The sequence below is a fragment of the Momordica charantia genome, assembly GCF_013281855.1.
Source record: "Momordica charantia cultivar OHB3-1 chromosome 4 unlocalized genomic scaffold, Mcharantia_2.0 BLBB01000004.1, whole genome shotgun sequence".
Lineage (NCBI taxonomy): Eukaryota > Viridiplantae > Streptophyta > Magnoliopsida > Cucurbitales > Cucurbitaceae > Momordica > Momordica charantia.
The window spans coordinates 16,930,057-16,951,944 of NW_028275162.1; the positions used below are offsets into that span (position 1 = coordinate 16,930,057).

General features: G+C 43.9%; 1 non-coding gene across 1 annotated transcript; it reads left to right on the forward strand.

The window, feature by feature from the left end:
- Positions 1-8,823: 8,823 nt before the first annotated feature.
- Positions 8,824-8,930, forward strand: LOC148211943 (small nucleolar RNA R71). The gene has a single exon (XR_015790601.1). It is a non-coding gene; the product is annotated as a small nucleolar RNA R71 (small nucleolar RNA).
- Positions 8,931-21,888: the final 12,958 nt, after the last annotated feature.

A 21,888-nucleotide genomic window follows, 5' to 3' on the forward strand; every position in this document is an offset into this window, starting at 1 on the left:
AATGTCAAGGGGCTTTAAGGAAAGCTTCCCCGTGGTTGAGATAGTCCATGTCTTATGTGGTCTACAAATAAGTCTACGCGCCTCCGCCACTTGCTCGTCCGATGGATGCACCAAAATTTCATTACCTATGGCATTAAAGACATTCAACAAACCATAGTGAGTATTAATAATGGAAGGCGAGAATTTTACCACTTTACCCTGTACTCTCACTACATCCCCTCGGTGTGGGTTGATGGCAACGTAAAACTCTTTGACCAAGTCCTCTGATACACGTGTAATGGGGGCAAACAATGTCTCCCAACCATTCTCCACAAAGCCTCCTCCTAACATATTCCGGCACCGGCTCTTGGGCCTCATCAAAACCTCTCTCAAGGAGGATATCACGTGTTGTGAAGGTGGGCTTTCTCACCTCCAATCTCACCCTTTTTACTCTTGATGGTGTCTGCTCGGTAGAATCGATATCCTCTTCATTGGCCTCCTCAAGTGGCTCTTTTGCCTCTCTTTGCACCCTAGCCCTCTTGGCTTTTTTAGATGGACCGGCCTCGGCTTCTTTTTGAGCAGCCAAACATGCTACAGCGGCGCGGGTTCTAGGCCTATAAATTGCGCCTGGCGCAATTTCCGCCACTTTTTTCTTCTTTTGTGTTTTCTTCACCACTTCGGTCAAGCTCACCTCCTCATCTGAAGTCTCTGCATTAGCAACAAAGTTTGGGTCAGAAACATTCAAACTCGACAAAGAAGGGGTCTTACCTTGTGAAGAAGAGGAAGATGATTCGCCATGGCCTCACTAGGGACATCCACAGGACCAGATGTTCCTTCTTGCTCTTTTGTAGGGGGCTCTTCATCAACTTGCTGAGATTCGTGCACCGGAGTTCGTACTCTCACTTCATATTGGAAGATATCGTCATTGTCTTCCTCGTCCTCAAACTCGTCTCCATGCACTTCTTGGGGTAATTCTCCAAAATCTTCATCTTCTCTATCAGCATTCAATTGTTCTTGTGCTGCCCCACTGTTTCCATCATCCTCCAATGGATCCTCTCCCCTTGCTTCATTCAACGCTACCAAAATTTCTGCAATTTTCGACGTTGTCCTTTCCTGTTCTAAATCATCAAAAACTAGGGGCTTTTTAGTCAAGATAGGATCTGGAAAAGATGGAGACAAAATACCTTGTAGAGTAGCTGGTGGAGTCTCATCAATAATTGCGCCAGGCGCAATTTGGCATTGAATTTCGACTGTGGCTGAATCTGAATGCTCCAAGGGCTCCGTGTCGTGTTCTGAATCCCCACTACCCTGTTCTTGACCTTCAACATGCACAACAACAATAGTGGAAAGAGGGGGAGGGATTGACAGTTCTAAAGACTCGGAAACGGGGTTATCTTGAGAAAGATTCATCCTACGACGTATACTCATGCTATTTAACTCAAGTTGAATCTCCTCACTCGCTTTCTTTGAGTTTTCCATGAATTCTTGCCATTTTATGTTTAATTCCTCAATTTTTGCGTAAACCCTCTCATTCTCTTTGTCCCTTATTTCGTTATTTTTACTGAACATCTCCGCCCTCTCTTGAAGTCTAGCTATTTCTTCATCTAAAACAGCACCTTTTTCCTCTAAAGATTGATTTTTTCGAAGATAGACATTATTAACTCCTCCTAATTTCTTCTCACTATGACCCTCTTTATTAACCCTAGCATCTTTAGATTCCATATTAATTTTTTCAGAATTTGTACCACCTAAGGATTGATTTCTCCTAGGGTTCATTCTTATAGCTTCCTCATATTTTCTTCTTTGTTCCCTAGGATCAAAAACTAACTTTTCATGAGAAATCCTAGGAGGTTCAAGAGGAATCATACTCGGTTTGGTTGGTGGAGGCAACAACACTCTCTTCTTTTCCTTCTCTTTGTCGTGTGGCTTGGAGGAAGATGAACCTTCCATGGTTCTTGAGTTTGCTTCACGATCGACAACGAAAATCCCTCCAATAAACCCTAAAAGTGCCGAAAAAGAAAGAGATGAAAGAGACTTTGAGAATCTTTGAGATTTCTTGAGAGAAGATTTGAAAACAAGTGAGAAAATTATGGTAAAAATCGTGAATGGGGTGTTTTCAAATTCTAGGGCTTTTTGTTTTATGTTTTAAAAGCTATTGATTACGCTTGTTTACATGCGTAAAAAGAAGGTTTTAGATGCTGTTTTTACTATGTTTTAACTTTGTTTCAGACTTTTTCTCGGTCGTTTGAGTTCCAATTCATGCAAAATTCATATATGATGGTTTGTGGTTGGCTTATATTATATTTATGACATTTTAGGACCATTTGGGAGTGGAAATTAATCAAAAGAAGCAAAAAGATGGAAAAGTACCTCAGGAGGCGCCAGACGCCTACGTGCCTGCAGAAAATATGGTTTTCTTCCAACTTTGCCCTTAATGAAACGCGTCTTCCAATGCGTTTTGGTGGTTCCAACCAATGCATACGTGTAGAAGAAGTGTTCCACTATCAGTTTGAACACGATTTAGTCAGTCAAAGATGTTGGAAATGGGTGATTCACCATCGTTTTAGGACCTACCTAACAAATTCTACACAGCTATAAATTCCAGCAGCTTCTCCACCAAAGTCATCAAGCCTTGCTTCCTTCTCTTGATCATTTTTAGTGTTTCTTTGTTGCTTTTTAAGCACTTTTGAGTTGCTTTCATTAGTTGCTTTTGGTTTTTAAATCCCGAGCACTTTACATTCCTTTATTGAGCTTTGTTTTGTTTCCATGTGTACTTAGTTATTTTCTACTTATTCAAATATATAAAAATCCAGCACTTTGCTTATCTTCCCTTTGCCTTTACTTTATTTTTAGTTAAGAGAGTTGTGTTTTTGGAGGAAAGAGCACGTGACACTCCCCCTTGCTTGAAAGAGAAGGGCGAAGCTCTCAATCCCGATAAAAACTCTCCGTTAGTTAACTTTTGTTGTTCACACATGCATTCCAATTTCAACCATTTTACTTGCTGTATTTTCTTCAATATGTCTTTCTAAATTCCCGTCTCTAGCCCGGTTATGGATAGTTAGCCTTTTATTTCTAAAAAGGGTTGCTAAGAAGTAGTGTTTTTGCTTTCCATTCATTGCTCAACATGTTTTCCCAAAAAGCTAGGATTTAGAGAAGGCCACTGTAAGTCTTAACAAGTCAATACTGAAAAGGTTGCTTATTTGCATTGTTGAGTGGTTAAACCGAGGAGAGGAGCGCCTTAGACATAAGGGTTCCGCTTAAGTAGCCTAGACATAGGACCTTAACCCGAGGTTGCGACTATTTCCATCCTAAAACTAAGATATCTCTCATAATAGACATATTAGGGAATGTCTTAGGACTTTGAACTTGCTTAGACATAAGTCAAGTGAAAAGCGTAGTCGTTGGTTCCTAAAGTAAAATGCATATCGTCCTTAGCATATCCTTGATTCTTTGTTGGCTAACTTGAAGTAATTCGGGCTAGGTTTTTTCATTATAAGTCCAAATCTCAAATCCAAAACCATTATTTGTGACCACTTCCCATTTTACAAGAATCACTCATTTCAACATTCACTATTCTTTAAAACTTTAGAGTTTGGAAATTATTTAGAAGTCCTTGAGGATCGATACTTGGATACTCCATCCATTTTATATTACTCTGACAGGTGTGCGCTTGCATCTATATAATTGTTACCACGCTTAGTGCGTGCGTTCAGCAAACCACCAGTCAGCTATTAAAGACATAATTGGGTTTAAAATTGGGCCTCTTTTTGATTTAAAAACAACCCAAAGCCCATTTAAACATAACCCATATAAAGCCCACGAAAGCCCTAATCCATAACTCAAAAAAATCGAAATTGTCTCTTAAATTGCGCCTAGCGCAATTTTGACGTGGTTCGGATCTTGATCTTGCAAAATTCAAATGCAAAAACAAAAATTACATTTGGAATCTACACCAAAAAGCCTTAAAGAAAGTGTAAAAATTTTGTAAAAAGAAAACAAAAAAATATTTTACATAAAAACGCCCCCAAACTGTCCGAGGGATTGTTTCCACTGTTTTCTCATGGGTCTTTCAATATTACACAGGTTTTACCTCTGTCAATATACTCGCCATAATATTTCTTGACCCGATGCCCATTTACCTTAAAGATATTACCTTTAGAACCCTTTAAATCCACCGCTCCGTGTGGATAAACATGTTCAACTACGAATGGCCCTGACCATCTAGACTTAAGCTTACCTGGAAACAACTTTAATCTAGAGTTAAAAAGCAAAACTAAGTTTCCAGGTTCTAAATTCTTGTCCATTATCTTTTTATCATGCCACTTCTTAGTTTGTTCTTTGTACATCTTGGCATTCTCATAAGAAAACTGACGAAATTCATCCAACTCATGTAACTGGAGCAATCTCGCTTCACCTGCAGCAACATAATCAAAATTTAGTTTCCGCGTAGCCCAATATGCTCTATGTTCTAATTCTAATGGAAGATGACATGCTTTACAAAAAACAATGCGATATGGGGACATGCTTAATGGAGTTTTATAAGCAGTTCTATACGCCCACAAAGCATCATCAAGTTTAATAGCCCAGTCCTTCCTATTTACAATCACAGACTTCTCTAAAATTGATTTTATTGCCCTATTTGATACCTCTACTAGTCCATTAGTTTGTGGGTGATATGCAGTAGCAATCTTATGGTGAATGTTATACTTTTTAAGCAAATTACTTACTGCTCTATTCAAAAAGTGCGTACCCTCATCACTAATCAAGCATCTAGGTGTACCATATCTAGTAAAAATAAACTTTTGCAAGAAGAGAGAAACTACCTTGGCAACGTTAGTAGGGGTGGCCAAAGCCTCAACCCATTTCGAGACATAATCAACAGCCAAGAGAATGTAATTCTTACCGAATGAAGGTGGGAACGGACCCATGAAGTCAATGCCCCAAACATCGAAAAGTTCAACTTCCAATATTGGGTTTAAGGGCATCTCATGCTTCCTTGTCAAGTTACCTGATCTTTGACAGCGGTCACATCCTTGAGTGAATATATGAGCATGTCGAAATAGAGACGGCCAAAAGAAACCACTTTGGAGGACCTTTGCTGCAGTCTTACGTCCAGCAAAATGCCCATCATATGGTGATTTGTGGCATGCCTCTAGAATCTCCTTCTGTTCATGCCCAGCAACACACCTACGAAAAATATTATCAGGTCCTAGTTTAAACAAGAAAGGTTCATCCCATCTATAAAACCTGACATCATGAAAGAACTTCTTTATTTGGTGCTTACTCAGATCATTAGGAATTATTTTGCTCATCAGATAGTTCGCATAGTCAGCATACCAAGGGACTTCAGAAATAGCTAAAAGATACTCATCCACAAAATGCTCTTTAATCTCACAACTATCATGCTGCAAAGAAGACTCTAGCATAGATAGATGATCCGCTACTTGGTTTTCTGTTCCTTTTCTATCTTTTATCTCTAAGTCAAACTCTTGTAACAACAAGATCCATCTAATCAACCTAGGCTTAGCTTCTTTTTTAGCAAACAAATATTTAAGTGCAGAATGATCGGTAAACACTATCACTTTTGTCCCAATCAAATATGAACGGAACTTATCAAATGCGAAAACAACAGCCAAAAGTTCTTTCTCAGTCACCGTATAGTTCAACTGACTACTATTCAAAGTTTTACTTGCATAATAAACAGGATGAAGAATTTTACCTTTCCGTTGACCCAACATCACACCTACAGCAAAATCACTTGCATCACACATTAGTTCAAATGGCAAGTTCCAATCTGGTTCAATTATGATAGGTGCTGAGCTAAGTGCTTTCTTAAGTGTCTCAAAAGCTTTCAAACAATGTTCATAAAAAACAAAGGGTCGATGCACTTCCAACAACTGACACAAGGGCTTAGAAATTTTCGCAAAATCTTTTATAAAACGGCGGTAGAAACCCGCGTGTCCTAAGAAACTTCTAACACCTTTTACAGTTGTAGGAGGGGGTAGTTTAGCAATCACATCTATTTTAGCCCTATCGACCTCAATTCCTTTTTCTGAAATTCTGTGACCTAAGACTATACCTTCACGTACCATAAAATGGCACTTCTCCCAATTAAGCACAAGGTTAGTCTCTTCACACCTTTTTAAAACATTCTCTAAGTTCTCTAAACAAACATCAAACGACTCACCAAACACAGAAAAATCATCCATAAAAATCTCTACCGTGCTTTCTATCATGTCTGAAAAAATAGCGGTCATGCATCTTTGGAAGGTAGTGAGAGCATTACAAAGACCGAACGACATTCTCCGGAATGCAAATGTCCCATAGGGACACGTGAACGTGGTCTTTTCTTGGTCCTCCGGAGCTATAGTAATCTGGTTGTAACCCGAATACCCATCGAGGAAACAATAACATTCCTTCCCTACAAGACGATCAAGCATTTGGTCAATAAAGGGTAATGGAAAATGGTTTTTTCGAGTTTCCTTGTTTAACCGACGGTAGTCCATACACACTCTCCAACCAGTCACCGTTCTAGTTGGGATCAACTCGTTGTCGTCGTTTGTAATCACCGTCATACCACCCTTCTTGGGAACGCATTGAACCGGGCTAACCCAACTGCTATCTGAAATGGGGTAGATCACTCCAGCATCTAACCATTTTATGATTTCCTTTTTGACCACCTCTTTCATTTTCGCGTTAAGCCTCCTTTGGCACTCGATAGAATTGGTGGCTCCTTCCTCCAGGATGATTTTGTGCATGCAAAATGTAGGGCTAATTCCTCTTATGTCCGCTATGGTCCATCTAATAGCCCTCTTGTACTTTGATAAAACCTGCAAAAGCAAAGATTCATGTTCATTAGACAAATATGAAGAAATGATAACGGGCAAAGTATCGTTTAAACCCAAATAAGCATATTTTAAATGAGAAGGTAGAGGTTTCTTTTCCAATTCTGGAGGTTCAATGATGGAAGGTTGCAAGGCCTTCAAATCCGCTATTGTCGGCTGTAAAAACTCAAAACGCTCAAGTTGGGGCAAAATTGCGCCAGGCGCAATTTTGGATTCTTTTTCTACGGCCTCTAAATCTGCTTCCAAGTCTTCCACCATCATTTGCTGGACTTCCTCCATGATTGCTCCTATTGTAGAGCACTCCTCGACTTCATCCGGAAGACGCATCGCATCGAGGACATTGAAGGTTACCTGTTCATCATTGACCTTCATCGTGATCTCTCATTTCCTAACATTGAAAACCGTATCTCCAGTTGCTAAGAATGGCCTCCCAAGAATGATCGGCACCTCAAGATTTGCTTCACAGTCCAAAATTATGAAATCGGCGGGAAAAATAAACTTATCAACTTTAACAAGCACATCTTCTATTTTTCCTTCCGGTTTCTTTATGGATCTATCAGCTAGTTGTAAAGTGACAGTAGTGGGACGAGCTTCTCCTATATTTAACTCTTTAAAGACAGAAACAGGCATAAGATTAATGCTTGCTCCTAAGTCACACAATGCTCTTCCTAGGTTCTTACCTCCTATTGAGCAGGGGATGGTAAAACTTCCTGGGTCCTTACATTTAACAGGCAATCGATTCCCTAGAGCATCACTACTACACTTTGTCAAGGCTACCGTCTCATGCTCACCTAACTTCTTACGCCTAGATATGATGTCCTTTAAAAACTTAGTGAAGTTAGGCATTTGTTCTAAAGCATCTATGAGAGGTATATTGATATGCAACTGTTTTAGAATCTCAAAGAACTTCTTAAAATGACCATCCTGATTCTTTTTAACTAGCCTTTGGGGGAAAGGTGGAGGAATTTTAATATTACCTACCTGTGGAGTAGTGCTGGGCACTACTTGCTTACCTTTATCCGCCTTCTTATCTTTTTCTTCTGAACTTACAGGTTCTGCTTTCTCTTCTTGTTGTGGATTGGAGGTGGATGCAGGAACAGGTGTAACTACATGAGTTCCTTCGTCTGGAAGTGAGGGTCCTTCATAACTTAATCCGCTTCTTGTGATAACCGCCTTACAGTGCTCCTTTCCCTCACGATCTCGCTTCGGGTTTTCTGTGTGTCCAGGCAATGTACCTTGAGGTCTAGATTTCTGGTCATTTGCAATCTGCCCCACTTGCATCTCCAAGCTTCTTATCGCAGCATCAATTCTTGTCATGAACTCTTTCATCATGGCCTCCAAACTTACGTTGCTACCACTTTGCTGAGTAGTATTTTGATCTCTTTGCTGATTGTATTGTTGAGGCTGCGACGCCGGTTGAGTTGGAAAACCAGGAGGAGTATAGTTTTGCTTGTATTGTTGAGCGGGTGCTTGTGCACTGCTACTAGCTACTCCTTGGTTACTCCAGGAAAAGTTTGGATGGTGCCTCCATCCAGGGTTGTAAGTGTTTGAATACGGGTTGAAATTTCGCTGGGAACCTTGACCTACATAAAAAATAGACACTGGATTAGCTGGACAGTTCTCATACAAGTGGTTATCACCACAATAGACACAAGATATATCTGAAATTTGCAAAATAGGAGAGGGTTCAGGTATCGCCGAAGTGACGGTTTTGGTTTCCTTCTCCATTGTCAACTGCTTTAACATTTGGTTCATAGCCGCCATTTGGGCTTGCATTGAAGCTACTGTGTCTAACTCAAAGATTCCAGCTGATACTTGCTTCTTTGGTAATGACCTTCCTATTTCGCCTTGGTCATTAATGTCTGTCATCTTATTCAAGATATCAACGATCTCATTTACCGACTTCTCTAACAACGAGCCATTGGCTGCGGTGTTCAACATCATCCTTGATGAACGATCCAATCCTCTATAGAATTGTTCAATCTGCACACATGCGGGCAATCCATGGCTCGGGCATCTTCTAAGTAACTCCTTAAAACGCTCCCAAGCTTCTTGCACTGCTTCGTTCTCCTTTTGTCTAAAAGACACAATGTCCTCTTGGAGGTCTGCGTTCCTGGTCAAAGTGTGGTACTTTGCCAAAAATTTCTCCGTCAGTTCTGCGCATGTATTGATAGATTTTGGTTCTAACGCGTTTAGCCAGGTCCTTGCACCATCCCTGAGAGAAAAAGGAAACATTTTTAATCTTAGTGCATCCTCAGAAAGACCAGGAAGTTGAAATGCATTAGCTATTTAATTAAAGGATTTGAGATGGGAGTAAGGATCTTCATTAGTCAATCCTCCGAACTGGCCCATCGTCTGTAACATCTGGAACATGACTGGTTTGAGCTCAAACCGTGCGGCTTGGGGTAAAGGATTATTTATCCCTGAATTTAGGTTGTGCAACGCATGAGTGACATAATCCCGCATGGCTACATCTCGATTATGTGCTAAAAGGATCGGATTAGAAATTTCTCCTGCTCGGTTTGCTGCTCCTTCATCTGCCATATCTCCATTCACAGGTGGATTTTGTGGCGATGGAGGATCTTGTGCATTTCTATTCATCTCGATGGTCTCTTCTTCTTCAACTTCTTTCTTTTTTTTTACTTTCTTTCTCGTTTCTCAACCTCTACTCACGCCTTCTCCTCTTAAAGGTTCTTTCAATCTCTGGATCAAAGGTCAACCAACCAGACCCTGTGCTCATACACAACTCCCTTAAAGGTTAGATATAACAGTTAATTCCAAGGACAGAGGTATGCAACAATCACACAATGAAATAATTCACTTGAAAAGAATATGATTTGAAACTCAAGTCCCCGGCAACGGCGCCAAAAACTTCTTGAGATTTTCTCTACCTTTAAAAAGATTAGAGACTCGTGCAAGCGCACATGGTCACAAGTAATACTCGGAAGTAATCCAAGGTCGAATCCTCAGGGACTTGTTGCTTTTCAAAATCAAGTAATGCAGTGAAATAGTTCAAATATGCAATTGTGATTTAGGAAGAAAATAATGGTTAAATGTTGTTTTTGGGGTTTTAACTATAAGGCTATTTAATGAAACTCAACCTCGTTGTCTCCTACCTTAGTTTTGATGCAAAACATGGAAAACACACTATGTTGGGAAAATGCACCAGGCGCAATTCCTGACTTTTCTTGGGATTTTAGTTCTACTCTTTCACTACTGCTTTTGGTTGCTGCAGAGACTAGGGTAACCTACAATCATATTCCTATGTGTGATTACAATCCTAGAGAATATCTACCAACTCATTTGCATTATGGGTCAGAGGGCCTATTCCTAGGACCATATTTTATGCGCTTATTCCTAAGTCACATCCCATATTGGTTTCCTATTATTTTACCTAACTCACCTTTCCCAAGGTCAGGCTTTGGTGTATAAATCAAGTTCCCACTGGCCAAATGGAAAAAAGATGTAAAGAGAAGTTTTTAGAAACCAACCCAAAAAAGTGCGAGGCGCAATCTGGCCAAAATCCCGAGCGTGTTAAAAATCAAATCTTTTGACTAAGGCATTCCACAAGGAGGTTGATAACTAATTTAGAACATAATTAAATGAAAGTAAATGCACGAAAACATAAAGAAAGTATTTTTCATTGAATTTAAATGAATAAACGAGCCGTACAAAGAGTTCTAGCTTAACCCTCTTCTCTCTCGAGCGTGAGGGGAGTTGAAACTCGCTAAAAACTTTAAAATAACAGAATGAACAAAGAACGGAAGTAAGAAACTGAATTAAAAGCACTACGAAAGGTAAAAGCCTGAAAAACGAAGAAATGAACAACTAGAACATGAACATAAACCCTAAGAACGTGTTCTACAACTAGAGAGCATCAAGAAGAAGATGGAATGAAGCTTGGAAGGGATGATTTGCTGAGGGATGGATGGCTTCCTTTTATAGCACCATAGGTTGGTTGAAACTGCCCTCCATTTTAGGTGGAAAAGGGTTGAGATTCACCTAACCACCTCACTTGGACTTGGACTCACGGTTTTAAACATGTGGGAAATGTCCTCCTTGCCCTTCATTAATCAAAACGTGCGTTTTGACAAATTGCCCTCCAAAAATGCGCCAGGCGCAATTCTGCAAAAGACAGAATTCTGTTATTTTCTTCCAACTTTGACCGCATTTATCTCATATTTTTCCTAAATTACCATCGTTTGACTTTTATGCATAAATAATCTATGTATGTTCTACTTTAAGAATATATGGTCCTTTTTGGCAAATAATAATGGGAAATGGGTCAAGAACGTGGTCAAACAGGGCTACCGACACATGTTTCTGCAGTAAAAAGTCAACCCTAACAGACATGAAGGCCAATAGAGATACAACATTTGTAAGGCCTTCCACCTACAGCTTTTCCTCGTTGAATCAAGCTACATAGTCGTGTAGACTCTCTGTCGTTCTTTGTTTAATAGTTAAAAGATAAGCCACGGGCTGACTCCGACACCGTCCCCCTACAAACTGGGTCACGAATGCCCTAACCAGGCTTTTGAAGCTCGAGATTGACCCTTGTTTTAATTGTCGGAACCATATTCTGGCTGACCCGTTTAATGTAGTCGAGAACACCCGGTATTTGACTACCTCTGGCACCCCGTAGATATCTGTCCATTCCCGATAAGCATCTAGATGGTCCACTGGGTCGGTCGTCCCGTCAAATTGTTTCACCGTGGGTAGCTTGAATTTTGGATGGACCTTCTCCTTCATGATCTCCTCCGTGAATGGTGAGTTGGCTTGATCCAGTAGTTTTTCGAGGTCGAATCCCTTTGGTTTTGTCACTTCTCTGACAACTCTGGCTGATTCGTCGGTTTGCCTTTGTCGAGGTCTATCGGCTCAGAGTTTCGATTATCTTGGTTGTTCTTGCCCCCGTTTGGTATCGATGATTTATGTTGCTTTTTGCTCTTGTGGGAGTCGAAAATCTGGGTTTGTCGCCTGGTGTTTCCACTTATCCTCAGGTTGCTCCCTGCACGGTTTGTTGATTCCTCTGTCTCGCTTTGTGCTGAGCCCTTCCTATGCCTCAGATCTCTAACAAGGGTACCTCGTCGAGCTCTTGTTGCTCGAATTGTCGAAGGACTTGGGTCATGCGTTGTAGCATGCCCTCTACCTTGTCTTCCAAGACCGCGAACTGCTTTTGGAGCAGCTCAAAGGTCGTTATTGCATGCGCCTCGGGCAACCCTTCCTGACGTTCCGGGTTCGATTGGCTGGTCCAATCCTCGGATCCTCCGACCTGAGGGTCGTCCTAGTTCAACCTCCTCTTGGCAGAACAGTTATCATCAGAGCATTGTGGACTCCTTTCTGGTGTCATGTTGCTCGACTGGATGCTTTAAATCGTCCCCACAGACGGTGCCAATTGTTGATGCGTGGATTTCGGTCCTCTGGTTCTCCTCCTCGCACACACCTAACTTGATTATTCGGGACTAATACCTGCAAAATCAAATCGAACTAGACTGGTATGACCCTAGTCACATGGGCTCCGATGCCTAAGTTAGCAAGAGAATGTTGTGAAAGTAGGTAGATTGCTATCAGATAAAACTTCCTTCTGAAATTCTTGTGTGGTCCAATAACATATAGATGAGTGGACCACGTAGGAATTATACAAAATAAAGAAAAAACATTTGTTTATATATTACTGGACTAGGAATTCAGGAGGAAGCTCCTCCTGAATCTTTACGAATGAAGTTTTTTCTATTGCTATTTGCCAACATGAGTATAGTTCCAGTAATTGATATCTACTCCTCTTTTAAGGTTAGAGGTTCGAACTCTCATACTCCTAATTTGTTGTATTAAAAAAAGACAGTCAATTATCAAAATTAACAGCTTGATGTTTTAAGTATGTGGTGTGGAGTTGTATATTTCAAATTTCATCAAATTGAAACGTATACTTAAATTAGTGTTGCAAATTTATATGTCAATACATCCACTCATTTTAACCCAAAAATAAAATGTTTAAAAAAAATTACAATAGTTATCCAAACTTTAAGATGTCATTTAATGGAATAAAACATTCATTTTAAGATTACCACAAACTTCTAAGAAAGTAGTAATGAACGCGATTAGATCTTATTAGTGCCCTTAAAATGAACTCTTTTGAATCATTTGAATAAGGTCTTGTTTTAGCTCCAAGTTGTTAGCATTGATTGGCAAATGGGCTATTCCAAAATAATCTAAAGGAAATAAAGGTTACAAATATTGTCGAATGGTTCTTTGGTTATCTTGGGCTAATTGAGGTTGTTGAACTTTTTGCATTTGTAGGACTAGTCGAGTAGGTGGGAGTTGGCAAAAAGATTGATCAATCGGTGGATGCTCCATGAATTCACTCCTTTTCCTTTCTCTCCTTTCGATTTCTTCTGCAATTTTCTAATCTCAGGATCAGATCGGAATAGACACTGTTGATGCAAAAATCTGTCAAGGCACGGAGGACGACCTAGGAGGTCGTTTGGCAACACGGAGTATTCTTCAGAGGTACCTACAAAACAGATAGGACACTCTGACGCCCAAGTCAGTAATAGTTCGAGCTCAACAGATCAGCGTGAGACAGATTTTCATACCTGGGCATAGTTCGCGGGGGTGCACTTATCGCAGTGAAAGGGGGCAGATAGCTGTCTCATCGGGGTATTAGCCTACTCGGGCAAGGCCCTCCCAAGAGACCTCGGTTCCCGCTATCGACCGATCCACTCCCTGTCACGGTCGATGGTTCTGCCTAAGTAGCCTTCGAGAGCAGGTCGGCGGATGCCTAAAGCTAGAACAGGTCGCGGGTCCACGAACCCGGAACAGGTCGACCGTCGACGACCCCCTCTAACATTGGCCCCCTCTTAGGTCGGGCGAAGGGTTACTCACCTAAAAGCTACCGAGGGGTGGCGGGTGAACTGTTCTGGGCCCCAGACGCAGAGCTATTAATGGTGACGTGGACCAATCCAGCTTCCTGACAAGGACAATCATTGGCCGCCCTCGGACTTTACGTCGGGTGCGACCCTCGATGCTCCCTTGGACACATAACCGCCGCCCAGGGGAGGTGATCTGAGTCGCTGATGGGGGGATACGTGTGCGGTGGAGATCACCCCTATTCCATATATATATACCTGAGGGCTTCCTTCCTACTTCATGCATTCAAGACTCCCACTTGCTCCCGTGCCGAAGTCAGTAGCTCGCTCTTTCCCTTTACTTTCGCAAATAGGTCGTCAGCAATGTCTGTTGGGGGTAGTAGTTCTAGGTCGGGATCTGAGAGCTCGGAGGAGAGCTTCAGGCCACCCTTAGAGCGATCCCCACCCTTGGCGATCTCGAGTGGCAGGTTGGCCTCCACTAGGTCGTCTCCGTCTGGGTCTTCCAGCAACAGGTCTTCTTCCCCTGCGGGTGGGGATGAAGTTCCTCCCTACCTAGCTATCCTACCGTACGTTCTTCCGCCCAAAGTTTCAGAAAAGCCCGTCGGTAGCCCATCCGACCTGGGTGATGGCTGTTTGGCTTACTTTAGGGATAGGTATGACGTCTTTGCGTCAATAGGGATGAGGTTTCTCGTGCGAGGTGAAACCGTAGAGAACCCTCCTGAAGGGTATGTCTCTTTCTATGATAAGATGTTCGAGTTCGGGGTCAGGCTTCCTCTTCATCCCTTCGCGCAGGAATTCCTTGAGATGGTTAACATAACCTCTGCGCAACTCGCGCCTAATAGCTGGGGCATTCTTCTGGGTTGTTGGATGTTATGGTCGGGGCTCGGGGTAGATACCTTAGGTGCAGATTACCTTACCCCGACCCAACTCCTTTCCTTCTATACCGTCAAGAATCTCCAAGGAAGCCAAGTCGATTCTATCTCACAGCTCGGCAGGGGGTCGGGAAACTGGTCAGTGGATCGTCCTCCATTAAGCATTGGAAAGAGGATTGGTTTTACGTGTACGGCGAGTGGCTGGCTGAGGGTTGTAAGGGCGAGCTGAGCTGGTGGGTGCCTCGTCACTTCAGCAATCTAGGTAACGCCCTTTTTCCTTAGTCGTCGTGCGTCTCCAAGCCTCTTCGACTTTCTAACCCGCCTTCTTTTTGTTTCAGTTCTTCCCAAGCCTGTACCTCGACCTGACGATCTTACCCGCGAGTACTTGGTGAGGATCCTTAAGATCTACCGAGCAGCTCGGCACTACCTTGCTCTCTTGGTCGACGACAACCTATACGACAGCGGCCTGCACATCCTCGAAGGAGCTGCGCCAGAGGAGGACGTCTCTGAAGAAGCCGCTGCAGAGGTCGCATCTGAAGCAGCCCCATACAAAGTTGTGTCTAACCCTCGCACACTGAGCCCTTCCAGATCTTTCTCTCCTCTCCTTTCTCCTATCTCTGAAGGTACGTCGTCCCTTCCTTGTTTAGTCTTTACCTTTTGCCCACGTTTGACCGTGCGGTCATTCTATAGAAATGTTGCCTGCTTTCCTCCTTGGTGGGAAGCGGAGGGCTGCTGAGCTTGGCGGCTGCTCTACGCCCATTGAGGTCACCGACGAGGACGCCCCTGTGGGGTTCTTCCCTACCACTCTTCGTTCTAACCCAATCGAGGCGGCTCCACTCCAGACTATTTATACGACGCCTCCTAAGAAGAAGAAGAAGAAAAAGAAAACTCACGAGAGGGCTAGCCCGAACTCCCGGGTCATCGAGGGAGCTGAGAAGGTCGGGCCTTCCGCTGTAGGGGACTCTGGGGGGTCGCAAATGGCGAGGAGGATCGACGAAGTGAGGGACTATGACCTTCGCTTCAGGAGCTATCCCACCGCTGGTAGCATTGAGGCCCTATCACGAAGGATCAACCTAGCGAGCTCCAGTCGTGCTTTGGGGTGCATTGGTTTGCCCACCGGGACAGTTGGGGAGACCCTCCAGTTGGCCATCGACCATGCCGCAGAGGTAGTCTTCTCAAGTTTTTCTCTCCTTTTTTCTTATTTGTCGTGTCCGTCCCATTTCTGACGCGCATTTTCCCTTTAGGCACACGCCTACATGTGCAGGTCGGTGGCCTTCATTGCTGCCGAGCTCCTCGGACGTGAGCAATTGGCGGATAAGGAGACTGTTGCGCACGCCAAGACCATCAAGGAGCTCAACTCGGTTAGGGCCGTGCTGGAGGAAACAAGGGCCAAGCTCACCGAGCTGGAGGCAGGGGCAAAGAGCTAAGGGGTGAGGTGAGTTCCTTCCAAGCCCAACTGGGGGATGCGACCTCTGAGGTCGGGAAGCTGAAGAAGGAGGCTGGGAGCCTGCAGGTTGAGGTGGAGGAGCTGCGGCAAGCTGAGGCCGTTATGGCAGCCAACCTGAAGAGCGAGGTTTTCTTGGACGCGCGCTTCCAAGAGCTGCCGAGCTACGTGGACTACAGTAAGGGCATTACTAACGACGGCTTCAAGTTCGCACTCGCCTTCTTGGAGCACCATCATAAAGGCGTCGACCTGACCCCTATGAAGTGGGCTTACATCAAGTCTTGGATGATCTCCCCTGATGGCACCGTAGCTTCAGAAGAAGTAATCTAGGCTGGGGTGAAGAAGCTGGACAAGCTCGTTCTTTTGGCCCGTATGGAGGACGACCCTTTGGCCAAAGCCGCGCAGTCTGACCTCCTGGACAAGTGACCCTGCTACCGGTCTTTCTCTCTGTGGCTTTCGTTTTTCCTCTAATTTTATCAATGTACTTAGGTTCGAGGCCTTCTCCTGGGTATTATTAATGAAGGACCTTTTGGTGCAAAATTTATATGATCATTTTCATATTTAATTTTTTGGTGACGTGTTATTGGCGCTATTATTTTGTTAGTTCGCGCCTCTCCTACTTTTATTCATCATCCTTGGCCCCTATTTTAATGTGGCTCGTATTGTTAAAAGAAGTTGCATTTAAATATTCCATTATACAGGTCACGCTTCCCAACAGCTCGTTCGACAACAGTTAATGGTAATATATGCGTAGATGTTGTGCGTTCCATAGGTGGGGTAACTGCTTTCCGCTCAGGTCGGCCAGGGCATAGGTTCCGGGTCGTTTTTCGTGCTTCACCTGAAATGGCCCTTCCCAGGTAGGCTCTAGGGCTCCACCATTTTGCATCACTTTACGCAGAACAAGGTCTCCAAGTTGGAAATGTTGTGACTTGACTCTTGCATCATAATGACGCTTCACTCGTCTTTGGTATTCGGCGAGTTCGAGCTGAGAGGTTTCCCTTCTCTCCTCAAGGAGGTCGACATTCAGGCGAAGCTCCTCGTTATTTTCATACGCATCAAAGGCTTCGGTCTGAGTAGTTGGTAGATCGATCTAAACAGGTATCACGACTTCTAAACCGAAGGCTAGGGCGAATGGGGTCTCTCCAGTCGCACTTCGTGTGGTCGTCCTGTGTAATGCCCCGAGTCCCTCAGGTTAGTTAGTCTCGAATTAGGAGATTTTCATTTAATTTTAAATTAAACTTTAATTAAATTTATGTATATCGGATTTCGCGTGATTGGTTTTATCTCAGGTTGGGATGGGTTTTTTTTCTTTTGGGCTTGTTTATTTTGGGCTTTTAGTTGGGTTGGTTTGGTTTTAAAACAAAGGAAAAAAATAATAATAATAATAAAAAAGAACCCTAGAACCTAGCCGCATCTCTTCCCCTCCCTTTCACGTGTATCCATCCCCTTCTTCTCCTTCTTCTTCCTCCGTAGCAGCCCCTCTTCTTCTTCATCACTGGCGGCCAACCCACCACGGACGTCCTCCTCCGGCAAGACCTACGGCGGCGTACAACCCAGAACCGGCGGCGACTCCACAATATTGATTCACGGCGGAGGGTGACGCAAACGAACCCACGGCGGCGTGTTTCAGTAGCGGCCACTCGAGTAACAAAATCAGCGGCGGGATTCGTGGGTGAGTCTCCGGCGTTCCACTAGCGACTAGTGACGTTCCAACGGCGATTCATGTTACAACAGCGTTTTGAGGACGTTTGGCGGTGACCCACATCCGTTCGAAGCCCGATTTAGGCTACCCACACCTTTGCGAGCTAGATCTAAGTTACCCACACCTACACGAAGTCAATTTTGCGGTAATCGTATATATAACTTGCTGTTTTTTTCGGAGCCATTTGAACCCTCTTAGAATTGATTTCGGAGGCTGAATCGTATATATAACTTGCTGTTTTTTTCTGTTTTTAGTGCCTAGGTGTGAGATCGACGCAAAACTTAAGGGCGTGGTTGTGAGTAAGTAGACAGGGGCGTGTGCGTGCGTTAATGTGTGTTAGTTGGTTTCCATCGTGCTGTTTTGTGATGTTTAATATTGATTTTGATACGCTTTTGTGCTAGGTAACTCTCGTTTGTGTTAATCTGTATGCTTGGTGTAGTGTTGAATATTCGTCGGTGATAATGGTGGAATTTTGCCTTGTTAAGCTGCTGAGAATTGTTGTGGAATGATGTGTGTTTACAAAGGATGCTCGTTAAAATGGAATTATTACGATCATGCTTTCTTATGATGTGGGCGTGATAGTAAAGTTTATATAAATGTTTCTTTATGATGTGAGCTTGCTGGTTGAGCATATATAAACGTTTCCTTATGATACGAGCGTGCTGGTTCGAGTCATATTATTTTCTTATGAGATGTCGGTGTAATAGAAGCATGTTTTCGGACCCTGTTCGCAGGATAGGGGTTGTTGTGGAGTTGGTTATGATAAGAAACGTTGGATTCTTGTGGAAAGTAAATGGGTGGGTGTCAGGGCCTCGGGTATAAACGGTCGGGGGCTGATACGTCACCAATTGGGTATCGAGGCCTCGGGTAAAAACGGTCGAGGGTCGATACACCAATATTGGATAAAGATGAGTGTCGAGGCCTCATGTATAAATGGTCGAGGGTCGATGCGAGGAGTCTTTTGAAAGGAAAACTATTGGGGCCTTGGGTAAAACTGTTCAAGGGCCAATAGATTGTAAAGTCATCGAGGCCTTGGGTAAAAATAGTCGAGGGTCGATACAGCAGTGTCGGGGAGCTGGGTAAAAATTGTTAGGGGCCGACACTACTCGAAAGAGTTAGCTTTGGAAAGCTAGGATAGTTGTGATGAGCGTAGAGGTGCTTGAGATGTTAGGGAGCCTCGAGGTTGGTAGTTGAATCGTTCATGGTTGTGGTTATCATCGGATCTTATAGAGCGTGTCTATGTTTGATTGCATAATGTGATGAAGAGCATGACTATGAATGTTTCATGATTTTTTTTAGTATGATGTTCGTGTGTTGTTGGTGAGGGCTACTTACGGAGTATATTTTTATATACTCACCCCCCTCTGCAATTATTGTTTCAGGCAGAGAATTCGTTGCCGACCATGGTGATGAAGCGGAGGAGACATGACGAGCGAGGACCATAGGCTGCGTAGTTACTTTTGCTTAGCTTAGGTTTAGATGGTTTAAACTTTATTGCTTGGACAACAAACTACTTGTTCCTATCTGATTTATTGGGAGGTTCCCACTTGTTGTCTACTTTGATTCGGAATAGGTGTTTATTTTAGTTTCTTCCATTCATTGAGTTTGCCTAGTTGGAATAATGAAATTGCTTTATGGAGCTGTCCACGGATGATGATTGATTGATAATCTATAGGATTGATTCTTTGGTAAATTGATGGGTGTTGAAGCTTTATTTTATATAATTATTTCACACGGAGTTAGTTATCTCGTGTTTAGAGATAAGGTTAGACAGGTGGGTAGTTAACGTTACCTAGAAGCGTGTAGAACGTTCTGGGGCGTTACATCCTGTATGACCACAATACATCGGGTAGCTCCTCTACCCACCGGCCCTTGCGATCCTCTAGTCTTAATTTTAGGCCGCGCTTTATAATCTTGTTAATAGCCTCCACCTGGCCATTGGCTTGCGGGTGAGCTGGCGAGGGGCTGAAATGCTTTATCCCAAGCTGTTCACAAAACTTGTTGAATTTGGGGTTGTCGAACTGCCTTCCATTTTCGGTTATGATGGCGTGGGGTATGCCAAACCTATAGACGAGATTGGTCCACACGAAGCCCGTGATTTTAGCCTCGGTTATGGTGGCCAACGGCTCAGCCTCCGCCCACTTGGTGAAGTAATCTAAGGCCACAACTGCGAATTTCGTTTGGCCTCTCCCCGTGGGAAGGGGCCAAATAAGATCGATTCCCCACTGGGCGAATGGCCAAGGGGCTGAGATCGGTGTGAGGAGCTGGAGCGGGTGATGGATTGCCGTAGCAAATCGCCGGCACCGATCACATCGTCGCGCGACTCTGTGGCGTCTCGTCTCATGGTGGGCCAGTAGTAACCCTGCCTGATTAGCTTAGCAGTGAGAGATCAGCCCCCTGCGTGGTTGCCACAAACCCCTTCGTGTATTTCTCTTAAGGCGTAATTCGCCTCTTCTGGCCCCAGAAACCTCAGCAGCGGAAGGGAGAATCCCCTTTTGTACAACACATCACCTCGGAGTAGGTACCCCATGGCTTTGCGCCGCATCTTGCAGAGGCTGACTTGTTCTGGTAGCTCTCATCCACAGAGGAAGGCTTTTAGGTGGATCATCCAGGTCGGCGTCGCGGTGTCGATATTCATTGCTTCGGGCCCCTGAACAGAGGGAGCTTCTAAAATTTCGACCGGGATTGACTTGGACAGCTCGGTCGGATAAGAGGACGCCAGTTTTGCGAAGGCGTTCGCATTGGTGTTCGCCGTGCGTGGTACCCATTCTATAGTGTATCTAGGGAAACGAGACAGTAGTTCGCGCACCTTGTGCAAGTACCTTTCCATCCTGCTGTCTTTAGCTTGGTATTCCTCGGTAATCTGGCTGACCACGAGCTGTGAGTCGCTTCTTATGTTCAGGTGTCTGGCCCTCATGGCTTCAGCCATACGTAGGCCCGCCACTAGTGCTTCGTACTCGACCTCGTTGTTCGAGCTGGAAGTTGAACCTCACCACATATTTAAACTGATCTCCGCTGGGCACTTGGAGAAAGATTCCGGCCCAGCTGTCCTTGTCGTTCGAGGAGCCATCGACATTGAGAGTCCACTTGCTGGATCTCTCTTCGGTGGAGTGAGCTCTCGGCTATAAAGTCAGCTACGACCTGACCCTTCATCGCGACCCTTGGCTCGAAACCTATGTCATATTCTCTTAGCTCGAGAGCCCATTTCATGAGCCTTCCCGAGGTGTCAGGTATTCGGAAGACCTGCATCAGGGTAAAGTTGGTGAAGACCTTCACCTTGTGGGCCTAGAAGTAAGGTCGGAGGCGCCGCGCTGCGATCTTTAGTGCTTGCGCCAACTTTTCCATTTGCGGGTATCTGGTCTCAGCGTCCGTCATGGATTTGCTAGTATAGTAAATCGGGCTCTACCGACTTCCGTCCTGCCTCAATAGTACTGAGCTTACCGCATTTGCGAAGACAACTAAGTACAACGAGAGTCCTCACCAGGCAGTAGTTTTGACACAATGTCGCCGAGCTCATATAACTCATGAGCTCGTCGAAGGACACCTAGCATTCGGGGGTCCACTCGAAACGATCCTTGTTTCGCAATAACTTGAAGAACGATAAGCACTTGTCCGTAGATCGCGACACGAACTGATTCAGCGCGGCGATCTTTCTGTTGAGGCATTGAAGTTGCTTTAGGTTTCGGGGTGGTTACATATTTAACACAGCTTGGATTTTCTCCGGGTTAGCTTCTATTCCCCGCTGGTTGACCATGAAGCCCAAGAATTTGCCAGACGAGACTCCGAACGCACATTTTTCTGGATTAAGTTTCATCCGGTATCTTCTGAGGACCTCGAACGTCTCCGTAAGGTCGGCAATATGGGAGGACGCCTTTTCGCTTTTAACAAGCATGTCATCCACATATACTTCCATGTTTCACCCTATCTGACCCGAAAACATTTTGTAAACCATGCGCTGGTAGGTCGCTCCAACATTCTTTAGCCAGAACGACATCACCTTATAATAATACAGCCCTTGGTCAATGATGAACGAGGTATGCTCTTGTCAGGGATGTGCATTTTTATTTGATTGTGGCCTGAATTGGTGTCCATGAAATTGAGAAGTTCATGCCCCGCTGTTGCGTCGACTAACTGGTCGATCTTAGGGAGAGAAAAACTATCTTTTAGGCAAGACCTGTTTAAA